At 36.5% G+C, this 13,200-nt stretch overlaps 1 long non-coding RNA gene across 1 annotated transcript in view; it reads right to left on the bottom strand.

Moving 5' to 3' along the window:
• LOC137638428 (uncharacterized) overlaps positions 1-13,200 on the bottom strand; it is a 270,192-nt gene that overhangs the window by 1,641 nt on the left and 255,351 nt on the right. The window lies entirely within an intron of this gene.

The following is a 13,200-nucleotide window of genomic DNA, read 5'->3' as shown; positions in this document are numbered from 1 at the left end:
ATGTTAAGAGACTATAACTTGTTCCTTTCTGATGTTAGGGGTTATAACTTGTTCACCAAATAACATTACAAACCTTTAAAAATGAGTGTATATGTGTATTTATGGATATGTGAAATGCATCAAGTGAACTTCCCATATTTCTTATGGGAGATTGTTTTGGTTTACAAGCATTTTGGGTTGTGACCTCACTTTTGGAATGGATCAAACTCATATACTCAAGTACCAGTGTATATATATATATATATATATATATATATATATATATATATATATATATATATATATATATATATATATATATATTATATATACATATATATACATGTAAATATATTATAATTATATATACACACACACACATATATATATATATATATATATATTATATATATATATATATATATATATATATATATATATATAATTTATATATATATATATATATATACTCATATACATACAGGCGGTCCTCTGGTTACAAAAGTCTTGAGTTACGATAATTCACCGTTATACACTGGCTCCCATAAGGTACTTAGAAACTCAGCATAACTCAGGCTCCAGTAAGGATGTTTGGTTCGTTGACGCAATAAATTACTTGCCCATGCATTACATGTCACTTTACCATCAGTTAGCAATCTTAGCTCACGTACACTTTCAGGCTTTCTGTGTTGCTCTTTTTTGGATATTTTGTGCCTTTTTTTTTTTTGGCTTTGAATCCTATCTCGAAAGCGTAAGGGAATTTTTGCTGATGGCAATGCATTCAAGAAGAGGAAAGCCATTACAATGTAAATTAATGTGAGCACAGTGAAGCAGAAAGAAAAAGGGGTCGTCTACGAACATAGCTCATACATTAGGCCTTAGTCGTTTTATGGATGCAACAAATCCTTAGGGGAAGAAATTACTTTCTTAAGCATGTGAAAAGATGTGCCCCGATGAATTTGATCAATATTTCAAAACAAAGCAGTGGTCTCATGAGGTGGAGGGGCTATTAGTGCTCAGCTTGGATGACTAGAACCAGCGGTGTATTCCAGTGAGCCTTATGGTGATTCATAAGAAGGCTAAGTGTTTGTTTGAGACCTTGAAAACTTCAGTGCCAATTTGCCCAAGGTGCAAGGTGACGCAAGGTGACGCTACTAGTACTGATAATGAAGCAACAGGCGGATTCCTTGATGCATTGGCTGTGATTATTAGGGAAGGTGGGTTTTGTGCTGGACAAGTCTCCAATGTGGATATGACAGGCTTATTTTGGAAGTGTATGCTCAAAGTTTGAGGAACAGGAATTTAAGCAAGGAGAGGTTTATGGTGCACGGGTGGGGGGTCACAGATTGTGTATGTGTTTAAAGATCTTGAAAGAGAAGACGATGCAATCGGGGCAGACAAACCAGTGTATGTAATTCAAAAATGTAGAGATACCTACATCCAAACCTAAACAATCTTTTCAAACACCACCAGCTTCTCCAGCTCCTCTTCCAGCATCTTATTCTGATTCTTCAGCATCTCATCCTAAGTCTCCAGCTCATCTTTCAGCTTCTCCACCACCATGCCTAATATCTCCATCTAATCCTTACTCAGCAGCTCTTCATCTTCCAGCTTCTCCAGCATCTTCCACTTCCGCTTCCCAATAAGACTGTCTCTCCACCACTTGCAATGCCTTTTCCAGTGTGCAGGCTGCCCAAATGTATTAAGGTAATGAAATGTTATATATAAAGTATTATGTATTATCTATTAATACATTATTAGTGTATGTACACTACTGTATGGGGTACAGGTATGTATAGGGTAGCACAGTAATTTATGAAAAAGGGATTGTTTTCTCTCCGTTTTAAGGTATATATTATTTATATATATATATATATATATATATATATATATATATATATATATATATATATTTATATGTATATATATATATATATATATATATATATATATATATATATATATATATATATATATATATTTCTTATGAAGCTGGTCTAACATGAGAGTAGATTATTTTATTCACATATTTAATTTGTGTATTTGAGAGATGTATAGCCAACTGTTAAGGTGGGTTCCACTCATGTAGGATTAAGTAAATGTATGTAAATTACATAAGACTCTTGTCATTCATTTAGTTATATTTTCATTCAGCTCCATATATGTACATTAACGTTATTTTAAAGAATTAAATTTTTATTTCACATAGTTTTGCTAAGAAGTCTTATGTAACTTGTTAATAGGTATATAGGACACACAGAAGGTATATAACCAAGAGATTGCAATTATTTTCTTTTTATGTTACAAGAAGAGGTGGGCAGAGTAGGCTGAGAGGGTTGCCAATATCAAGTGATGATAGAACCATACATCAAACTGCCAAGTTGGCAACACTGGCGCCCCGAGAACCTGCCCGGACCTCGTACACATGCTTAGAGAATGGTTAGCTGGAAGATTCCAGAATGAATTACGATGTCATATATAGTGCCAATCAATGCATTGGAGGGAGAAATCCAGCCTGCCATTCTGAAACAGCCAATGTTCGACAATCCTCTCACCAGCAACTCTTCAGCCATAGTGTTTTCTCTGCAACACATACCCTGTATAGTGCCTGTTACACTTTGGTGATATTTTTGTGGTTTTAATTTGAAAGAAATTAAGTGTATTTGTAAGTACAGTTTATATTGTAAACTCTTTTTTTTCTTTTTGTGAATGGCCCTGTGTGATTTGGTTAAAAAGTGAAGTGTATTTTATTTTGCTTAACCATTCTGTAACCTTGTGTGAGCCCAAAGGACGTAAGAGTAACAGTTACATGTAAGGGTAATTATTGTTTATTTACTATAGTGTTAAAGTGTCAACTTTTCTCATTAATTGTCAAAATTAAATATTTTCATATATTAATTTCTATTGAAACAAGTGATCGTATTATTCTTGAAGTGTCCTTTTGTCTTAAGCTTAAGATCTAGTTCAGATTTAAATTTCGAGTGATTTATTTTTTTTTATTATTTTTTAAGTCATTTGCTTTTTATTGTATATATATATATATATATATATATATATATATATATATATATATATATATATATGCAACGAGTGTATTATTTCAGTCACCAATAATTATTTCAGTACCTTGCTCGTATGCCTGACTTATAACCAAAGAAAGAGGCTGATTTAAGAATAGTTTCCATTAATAGTAAAGTTCTCTTTAAACATCCAGTGTTCATATATATATTAATGTATGGAGTAGCATATTATTCTCAGAGCTCGGAAATGTTCTCTTGTGTATCAGATTATGTAATATAAAGCAGGTGAGTCTGGGAGCTTGGGAGTTTATGTAATTTGCTAGTCGTAATATATATATTTTGAGGCCCAGACCCTAGGATTGAGCAAGTCTGTTTTAAATATTGATGATTACAGGGCTGTGTTTTCATTAAAGGTTTGCCCAGTTTAGTGTTGATAGGATTCCTTGTATTGTTAGGATATATTTTTTGGAGAAATATAAATCTTTAGTAAAGTACAAGATGGCTCAATTACATGTACAGGAGTTTTTGGAAAACCCAATTGTTCAGGAATTGTCAGAAGCTAATGTAACTAAAGCTCAGTGACTCGCTATTTTTATGGCATGTGGTGACCATACAACTATTATAATGATTAAAGCTCGAATCAAGTGTCTAGCCTTATCGGCGTTGATAAACTCAGTTGCCAGAAGAAGATATTGCAGCAGCTCGCGACCTTTTGGAGAATGCTACGCAGAATTCTTTGAGAACCAAGTACCAGATGACTCAAAAACTGAAGGAATGAAAGCAGAAATGAATGTAGAGGCCGAGATTAGATGAATTGCAGCGGAAGAGAATTTGATTAAGTTGAAGATGATGGCAGAACAGGAGGAACAGGAAGAAAGATTGAGAAGAGGCAAGAGAAATTGCAAGACATGCAAGCAAATTGGAACTGGTGAATGCTCGTGCAATGTTGTCGTCAACTCAGACAGGTGTGACCCCTGCTATGCACGATCCTGTGTTTGATGTGGCGAAGGCACGGTTGTTGATCCTGAAATTTACGGAAAAACCTCCTGACGAATTCTTCAATCATTTTGAAACGGTCGCCTCAACGATGGAAAGTGTTACTGCAGAGTGTCCATATGGAAAAAGGACGTAGTGCGTATCTTGCCTTGTCTCAGGATCAGTGGAAGGAGTATCAAGAAATTAAGAGGGGCATGCTGCAAGTGTATATGATGACCCCTGAATACAATAATGAAAGTATCTGAAGTTTGCGGAATGACGAGAAAATTACTTTCCTGGATTACGCTTATAGGTAATACGATGTCTTAAGAGATGGATAGAGGGTATCAAAGTGAGAGAGATGGGTAATTTAGAAGAACTGATAGTGCTGGAACATTATTCATGAGGAATTCCTGAACATATTAGAACGTACTTGACAGAGGGAGAGGTGAAAAAACTTGATAGAGCCACTTCGCTGTGTGAAGATTATATTATAAGTCGTAAACACCCCTCGGGTATGAAGTTTCAACCATCGTTCCAGCCAAGTGTCAAGTATTTGCTGAAGCAAGGAAACCATTTCAGTAATAACTATGGGAGCATGTTCAATAGTTACAACAGAAGTATCACTGGTACTATTCCAAAGCAGATTGTGCAGAATGTTATAGTACCACAACACCAATAGTAAAATCGTCCTCCTTCAGGTGTTGTGAAAGATGTGTAGCAGATTAAAATCATCTGTTATAAGTGTGGCTAAAAAAAACTATATCAGTAAGGATTGTTGGTCAAACCAATCAGAAGCAGTCGCCCAAGTGGTTAAGGGTAATTCAACTCCACAGAATACGAAGACAAAGAATCAAACGGAAAAGGTTGACGAAGAAAATGAATCAGATAATGTTTACACAACAAATAGGACAACCCTGCACAGCGCGGATGCCTTTAAACCGTATATTTATGAAGGTATGTTAGCCGCTCTGGATGGGAGTGAACAGATCCCGGTAAAGATATTGAGCGACGCGAGGCGTACACCCAATGGTGGAACAGTCTCTCCCAGGAGATTCGGTCATTTTGAAGGGAATAGGAGGTGAGGAGGTTACATGTATTTACCATTTGAAACTGTCATGCGAGTTGGTAACAGGTCATTTTAATTTTGCGGTAAAGGATTCATTGGCTGTCGAAGGATTAGAAGTACTCCTAGGAAATGAGGTTGATGGAACACCATTTGTGCCTTGTCCCATTGTAATGGAGAAACCACTGAAGTACAGTCCTACGACTGAACTCGAGGACTACCCGTATCTGTTTCCTACTTGTGTGATGACCAGGAGTATGACGAAGAAAGTAGCTGTAAAAGAAGACAGCAAAACCAAAGGAATGATGAACTTTGAAGATTTGTTTACGGAAAAAGAGGTTACCCATAATAGTACGCAAGAGGAGAGCTCCCGAGACAGCCCGAAAACGGAAGATGACAAACGAAAGAACAGGAAGACAAGGAAGCAATGGACTTGGAAGAAATGGAAAACTAGCATTAGAAATAGGACAAGTGAGTCAGAAAAGGCTGATAGAATTGCAATGGAAGGATGCGATGTTAACGGAATTATTGTACTGTGTAGTGGATGAGACAGAGGCGCAGCAGTCTCCCACCTGTTATTACCTCAAGGATGGATTGCTTATGAGGAAGCATAGACCTGCTGATATCCCTGGGAACGCCAAATTATGCATACACAGTGAAATATTGATTCCCACACCGCTGTGAAGACAGGTGATTGCTGTAGCATGAAACGGGGCACTGGAATAAGAAGGACGACGGAGAAAATTATGAAACACTTTTTCTGGCCTGGCATGCATAAGGATGTGAGCCAGTTTTGCCGTGCATGTCACGTTTGTCAGATGGCTAGATAGCCTAACATCGAGAAGGTTCCCTTACACCCGATTGAAGTACAATGGAGATCCCTTCAGCAAGGTGATGATTGACATTGTGGGACTGTTACCAAACACAAAGAAAGGCCATGAATATATGTTAACCTTTATGTGTTCAGTGACAAGATACCAAGAAGTCATACCAGTCAGGAATATCAGAGCCACAGTAATCGCCGAGAAGTTATTGGACTTTTTTTTATTAATTTTGGTACTCCGGAAATCGTTCTAAATGACCGAAGAACAAATTTAAATTCTCCGAATCCTGGAGATGTTATTACGAAAGTTGCGAGGAGCACATCTGACGATTAACCTGGAGAAGAGTGAATTTGGAAAGGCAACAATTCGGAAAGCTTCGTCCCCCAAAATGAGGAAGCAAATGCAATGGTTTTTTTTGGGGATGGCTGGATTCTATAAATGGTTTTGCCCAATTTTTTCAAATGTAGTTGCTCCCTTGACAGACTTGACTAGCCCCAGGAAAAATTTTGTATGGACCAGCGAATGCCAGGAATCCTACAATAAGAAATATGCTATATTAACATAGAAACCGATACTGCAAGTACTGAATTTCAACAAGAAATTCCTTATCCAAGTGGATGCGTCAGATAATGGGATTGGGGCTTTCCTATTGCAAGAAGGCAAGGAAGGATTTTTTCACTCTGTCTGTTTTATGTCGTCAAAGATGAAAATTCATCAACGGGTCTACTCGACAGTTGAAAAGGAACAACTAGCACTAGTCACAGTCATAAGGAAGTTTGAAGTTTATGTAAATAGACCACAGAATGAAGAAATTCCGGTTTACTCGGATCACAATCCTTTAACTTTTGTTAATAAAATGAAGAATAATAATCAAAGGTTAACTAGATGATCGTTATGTTTGCAACAATATTGCAGTATTAATGTAAAGTATATATCCAGTAAGGAAAATTTGGTTGCAGATTATTTATCTTAGCCTGAATCGGTGGATTCCGACCCAGAATAAATAATCTTTTTGGAGGGAGCTATCTTACGAAGCTGGTCTAACATGAGAGTAGATTATTTTATTCAGGTATTTCATTTGTGTACTTAATAGATGTAGAGCCAGTTCGTAAGGTGGGTCGAACTCATGTAGGATCAAGCAAATGTATGTAAATTACATAAGAATGTCGTCATTCGTTTAGTTATATTTTTATTCAGTTCCGTATATGTAAATTTACGTTATTTTAAAGAAATAAATTTTTATTTCACGTAGTTTTGTCACAAAGTCTTATGTAATCTTGTTAATAGGTATGTAGGACCCACACGAGGTATAAAACCAAGGGATTGCATCATGATTTCACGTGGTAGGAAATTGCATGAAGGTTCTAGAATATATTTATTCTATTTTTTAATGTTACGAGAAAATAAGAGCAGAGTTAGCTGAGAGGATTCCCATCGTCAGGCAACCATAGAAGCATACTTAAAACTGTCAAGATGGCAACACTGGTGCCGCGATAACCCACCCGGACCTTGTACACAGGCTTCGAGAATGATTAGCTGGAAGATTCCAGAATGAATTGGAATGAAATATATAGGGCCAATCAATTCATAGGAGGGAGAAATCCAGCCTGGCATTCCCGAAGAGCCAACGTCCGAAAATCCTCTCACCAGCACCTCTTCAGCCATAGTGTTTTCTCTCCAACACATACCCTGTATAGTGCCTGTTACACTTTGGTGATATTTTTGTGGTTTAATTTGAAAGAAATTAAGTGTATTTGTAAGTACAGTTTATATTGTAAACTCTTTTTTTTCTTTTTGTGAATGGCCCTGTGTGATTTGGTTAAAAAGTGAAGTGTATTTTATTTTGCTTAACCATTCTGTAAACCTGTGTGAGCCCAAAGGACGTAAGAGTAACAGTTACGTATATGTACGAGTAATTATTGTTTAATTACTAAAGTGTTAAAGTGTTAACTTTTTTCATTAATTGTCAGTTATTGAAATAATACACTCTTTACAAAAAAAAAAAAAAATAACAATTCCAAAATAATACCAAACATAAATCACTTGAAATTTAAATCTGAACTCGACCTTAGGCTTATGACAAAATGACAATTCAAAAATAACATAATCACTTGCTTCACTAGAAATTAATATATGAAAATATCTAATTTTTTTTCAGTGACTTGCTCGCATCCCTGACTAAGAGCCGAAATAAGAGGTTCATATACAATAGTTACAGATTGCATTGAATGCTTCCTCACGACAATTAAATGATAAACAAGAATACAATTCATCATCTTGAAGTTTCATTCTAATTTCTTTTATTAATCCATAGGACTCAAATATCTTGTGCAGCACATCATAATTAGCTCCTAATAGGATTTAGGTACCGTGCAGAATTTTAAATTTTCCTGTGTTGTCCAAATTACCCTTTTTTCGAATGTTCAATGAATAGTCCTTTTTAGTTCCTAAGTTGTCAACGGAATTTTCTTTAAATGAATTGCCAGAGGTCGTCAACAGTGCTGTGGGCGAGTCAGTATATCCAGGGGAGGTGGAGTCGTTGTTACAAGAATCCATAAGAAAAGAGAAATTTTTTGATTCACCTGCTTGAGAACATTAAGGCATCACATGCTGGAAAGAAAATTTGCACTCTCCACTATCGGCACCATGAGAGTATACTTCCCAGATGGTCCACTCCATACCTTACACGAAGGATAGCACCAAAACAGATATAGAGGTACAGGTGTAAGCTGAACCCGCCTGATAGGACTGAGACGAAGAAACTATGGAATCATCCTCCCCATATCTGTAATGATGGGCTTCCCGCAAGCCGAGAGTCCTACCCCAAGCATTGGATCCCCCTGGATTGCGAAGACCCAACACTTGAGAATAGTTCCGCCAAAAAGGGCCAAACCACCTTCAGGATGGCTGAGATCATCCAATACTCCCACATATAGCTTTCGGCACAAATACCTCCCAACCTCGACACCTCCTCCCATTCATTAAAGCAGGCAGCAATAACTGATGTAGAAACATCCACGCCATTAAAAAAAAAAAAAAAGGAAAAAAAAAAGAAAAAAAAGACATATCTAAATATGTACAGATACATATGAGACATTTTACTCAGAGCTGGAACAGCAACATGAAAGTAAGTTTATAAAATTAGAAGGTTGAAGTAATATTAAGAGGAAGAAAAAGATGACAAAGAGAGAAATTTAGATTCGAACTGGGGGAGCATTTTCCCCAAGTTCGAGAGCCCTCTTCCCCGTCAACAAGTTTCAGCACGGGAATGAAATACTGTGCTGAAGAAGCTCAATGACTTCGTCAAGTCATTCTCTCATTAAGAGGGTGAAAATTACAAGGGAGAGCATGCTAAGTATTCCAGTATTGATAGTCAAGTTAAAAGAAAAGCCAGGAATGACTGGAGAGAATATTTAGACAGGAAAGCAGATTAGGCTGATAAAGCTAAGAATTAAGGGAGTGTCCATAGTATAAAAATTGCTCACAGATATATTAATGAAATCTCTATGGGGGCAAAGTAAAAGAAGCATATATCCACTAAAAAGAGAGATGGGTCTGTTATAACAACAGAAGATGAAGAAAGGCAACGATGGATGAAACACTTTAGTGAGATCATCAATAGGAGATACGAGGGGAATAATTTGATTAATATACCTGAAGTTGATGAAGACCTGAATGAATTCACAATTCAGTGTTTGAAGTCGAAGCTATCATTTAAAAACTCAGGAGAGGGAAAGCCTCTGGATACAATAGAATAACTGTCAAGATGATACTGACTTAAATGAAGTGATCGCCCCCCCCCCCCCCCCGAATACATACAAGATTATTTTGTAGAATGTGGCATGGTGAGGCAAACCCTGATGAATAAGGGTTAGGAGTGTTGATAAAAATGGCAAAAATAAAGGAGACCTGACTGATTGCAGTAATTACAGAGGCATCACATTGCATCGGCTGTCATGAAAATCTATAGTATGCTTATTCTAATGAGACTAGACAGAAAGATTGATAAAAAGCTGAGAGATGAACAAGCAGGTTTTCGAATAGGTAGAAGCTGTCCTGACCAAATTTTCATTTTGAGACATGTGCAGGAATGCATAAAATATAGAAATTCACTTTTGATGGCATTTATGGACTACGAAAAAGCCTTACATAGTGTGCACTGGCCAATTTTGTGGAGAGTCCTGCGTTATTATGGAATTTCTCTTAAATATGTTCATGAACATAGCAAGTGCAAAGTTAATGTTAGTGGAGTCCTATCAAATGAATTTCCAGTGAACAGCGGAGTACTCAAGGGAAATGCGTTGTCACCTATGTAGTTTATCCTCCTCATGAATTTTGTAATGCGTAGAACAGTTGGAGATTGTGGAGGATTGGACTGGATTGGTAATAGGAAATTAGCTGACCCAGAGTATGCTGATGATGCTGTCATTAGCAGAACACCAGATGATTTGCAATGCTCGCTTACCAGAATGCATGATATATCACACGAGGTTGGGCTCAAAATAAATAGAAGAAATACAAAGATGATTTTAGAATTTGAGTTTAATGAAAAAATGAAAAAAGAAAATCCTGCAATGACTAGATTAAGTAAAATTTGGAAATCAAATCACCTGAAGTTACATATAAAAATCAGGCTCTATATCAGTTTAGAGAGATCAGTTTTACTGTATGGACCCGAGTCGTGGTATGACAATGTGACAATATCCAACAGATTTGGTAGATTTGAGAACAAAGGCCTCAGAAGAATATTAGGTGTTTAATGGCAGGACAGAATTAGAAATGAAATCATAAATTTATCACTTCAGTGCCATATGTAGATGAGATCATGGTGAGGGGTAGATGGAGATGGTTTGGGCATGCTCTTTGTACTCCCGAAAGAGAGATTAGTTCCCAAAACGTTTAAATGGGCTCTAGACGGCGCTAGAAAAGTTGGAAGACCCAGGCCAATATGGCTGAGGGCTATGAAGCATGAAGCAAGAGATAACGAATGGAGAAGTATTGAATTAAAAGCTCAAGATAGAGACAACTGGCAAAATTTAACCGAAACACTTTGTATTAATGGACGTAGAAGATGATGATGATGATGATGATGAGGATGATTTAAAGTCTGGTGTGGATATACTTCCACAAAAGCATCAAGAAAAGATTCACAATTAGTAAGCAGTACTGCTTGTTTCATTGCAAGCCTTAATTAGCAGACCACGACCATATCTTTTCAAATTAATTTGAAAAATAGTACTAACTTTCCGTTGCAGACACACTTAACCCTTAATGATTGTCAAGCCCTTTATTGTAAGAAACCCTTAGCCAAATTGCTTATTCTGGTAGCAATTTCCTTTTCGTCCCCATAGTGATCAGCGTCCTTGGGCACATAGTCAAATTCTGAATCAACAATACTTTGGCTGTTATACAACTTCATACAGCTAGAAAAGTCCGAACTTTCTCAGTTTTTTCCATTTATGAAGTAATTTTCTACTCTTGGGAGGATCAGTAAGAGTATAAAATGCTTTAATATTCCGTTACCCAAAAATTATATTTTCATCCTTTCAATTTTTCCAAAAGGCATTAAAAGTTTGAATATTACGTAATTTATATTGCCGGAAATAACAACACAATGTAATACTTTCATAATCTAAGTTTTACATACAATATTTTTTGCGTCTTAGCGTCCTGGAGAAGATGGGACAATAGAATTCAGTGCGATAACACTAGAGGGATAAATATTGGAGGAGTGGCCCTTCTTATGACCTAGGTGAGCAACAAAAATGTTCTTTAGTCGAATTAGCAGAGGTCCTCAACAATGACAGGAGCTAGACAGGAGATCCAGGGATAAGGAAAACTGGGTTATTTACTTTTATGAAGGGGGAGGATAATACTATATATTAACAACACTGTTCAACACCCTAAAGGAGACAAGGAGACTGTATTAACCTTTCATGGAATTAATTCCTCCACCAATGATACCAGTGAGAGGTGATTCCCAGATGTTCACACCATACCATATCACAATGAGATATTACTACCATAACTAGATTGACTCAAGTGTAAGCCAATCTCACTTGATGGGACAGAGCATTTCAAGAATACAATATCTCCACTCTAATCATGGCGGTGAGCAAACTTGGCAGAATGCCGAGAGTCCTATCTTTAAAAAAACAGCCCTCAATGAATTCCATGGACCAGTTTCTCTAAGAGGTAGTCTACTATATCAAGATGAGAATGATGAAATTTCTCGGTTCAAAGTATTAACAGGTAGTTTGTAAAACAAACACAGCTCCAACACTTGGTTTAAAAAATAACTCCATTCCCAGCAATGCTGATCATCCCCAAAAACCTGGGCAATGAAAGGGGGGATGAGAGGTTGTACAAAAAGGTCGAAAACAATTGATAAAATGAGGAGGTTGAAGTAATGCTTAGAAATAAAAATAGGATTTGAGAAAAAGTTATTCAAGAGTTCGATAGTCCTGTTGTCCATCTGAAGGCCTCAACATACCTAACACTGTTTCATGCTGAGCCAAGCATCTACGTCAAACCACTCTCTTTAAGCGGTGAGAGACCAATAAAATGCTGGCCAGATGGATATGATGTGTAGGAATGAAGGGTCCTTAATATTCCAGGCGCATGAGGATGTAAGCAAAATAAAGATAAGTTCAACGGGATTGCAAGGGGTGGGGAATTGACATGCAACTGAATTGCCTCCTGTGTCGATATATGAAGACGGTGATGGATGTTTATGACAGCGAGCTCATTTTTTCTATTCTACATACCCTTTACCTGAAAACAGTTTTATGGTAAAGAGTGTTTATATGCAATTCAAAAGCTGTTTGTAGTATTTTTCATAAATATCTATGACTATGTACTCCCCGTAATCTTACCTATGCATCACCCATCTTTTGTTTGCCAAATTAACGTTACCTTGAAGCTCAAATGCTCGATAATGAATACTCCAGGTCCCTTTTTCAGTATTCACGATGAGTTTTGATGTAAAATAGTTGGAAAGCATAAATTCTTCTACTCTGAGGACCATCCATTTATATGAAACTTATACTTGTATATTAAACTGAACATATGATAATTATTAATTTTTTTTTTTTTTTTTGCAGAAAAATATATATCTAAAATTCAAAATTCGACTCATTACAGTAGGATCCCAAATGGCTTGTCAACTCCCCTATCTATTTGTGTATGTATTTATATACGTATGTATGTATAAACTGGTCTTTATAAAACGAAGAGACATTGATCAAAGAAACATTTATAATACAACAAAGCCGTCGGTACCAAATTATGTAAATTTTATCAAGTTTATAATTTCCAAACATATCATGAGGCGTTT

The sequence above is a fragment of the Palaemon carinicauda genome, chromosome 3 (genome assembly GCF_036898095.1).
Source record: "Palaemon carinicauda isolate YSFRI2023 chromosome 3, ASM3689809v2, whole genome shotgun sequence".
Classification (NCBI taxonomy): Eukaryota; Metazoa; Arthropoda; class Malacostraca; order Decapoda; family Palaemonidae; genus Palaemon; species Palaemon carinicauda.
The sequence above is the reverse complement of the archived record's forward strand: the minus strand, read 5'-3'. Positions and strand labels throughout refer to the sequence as shown.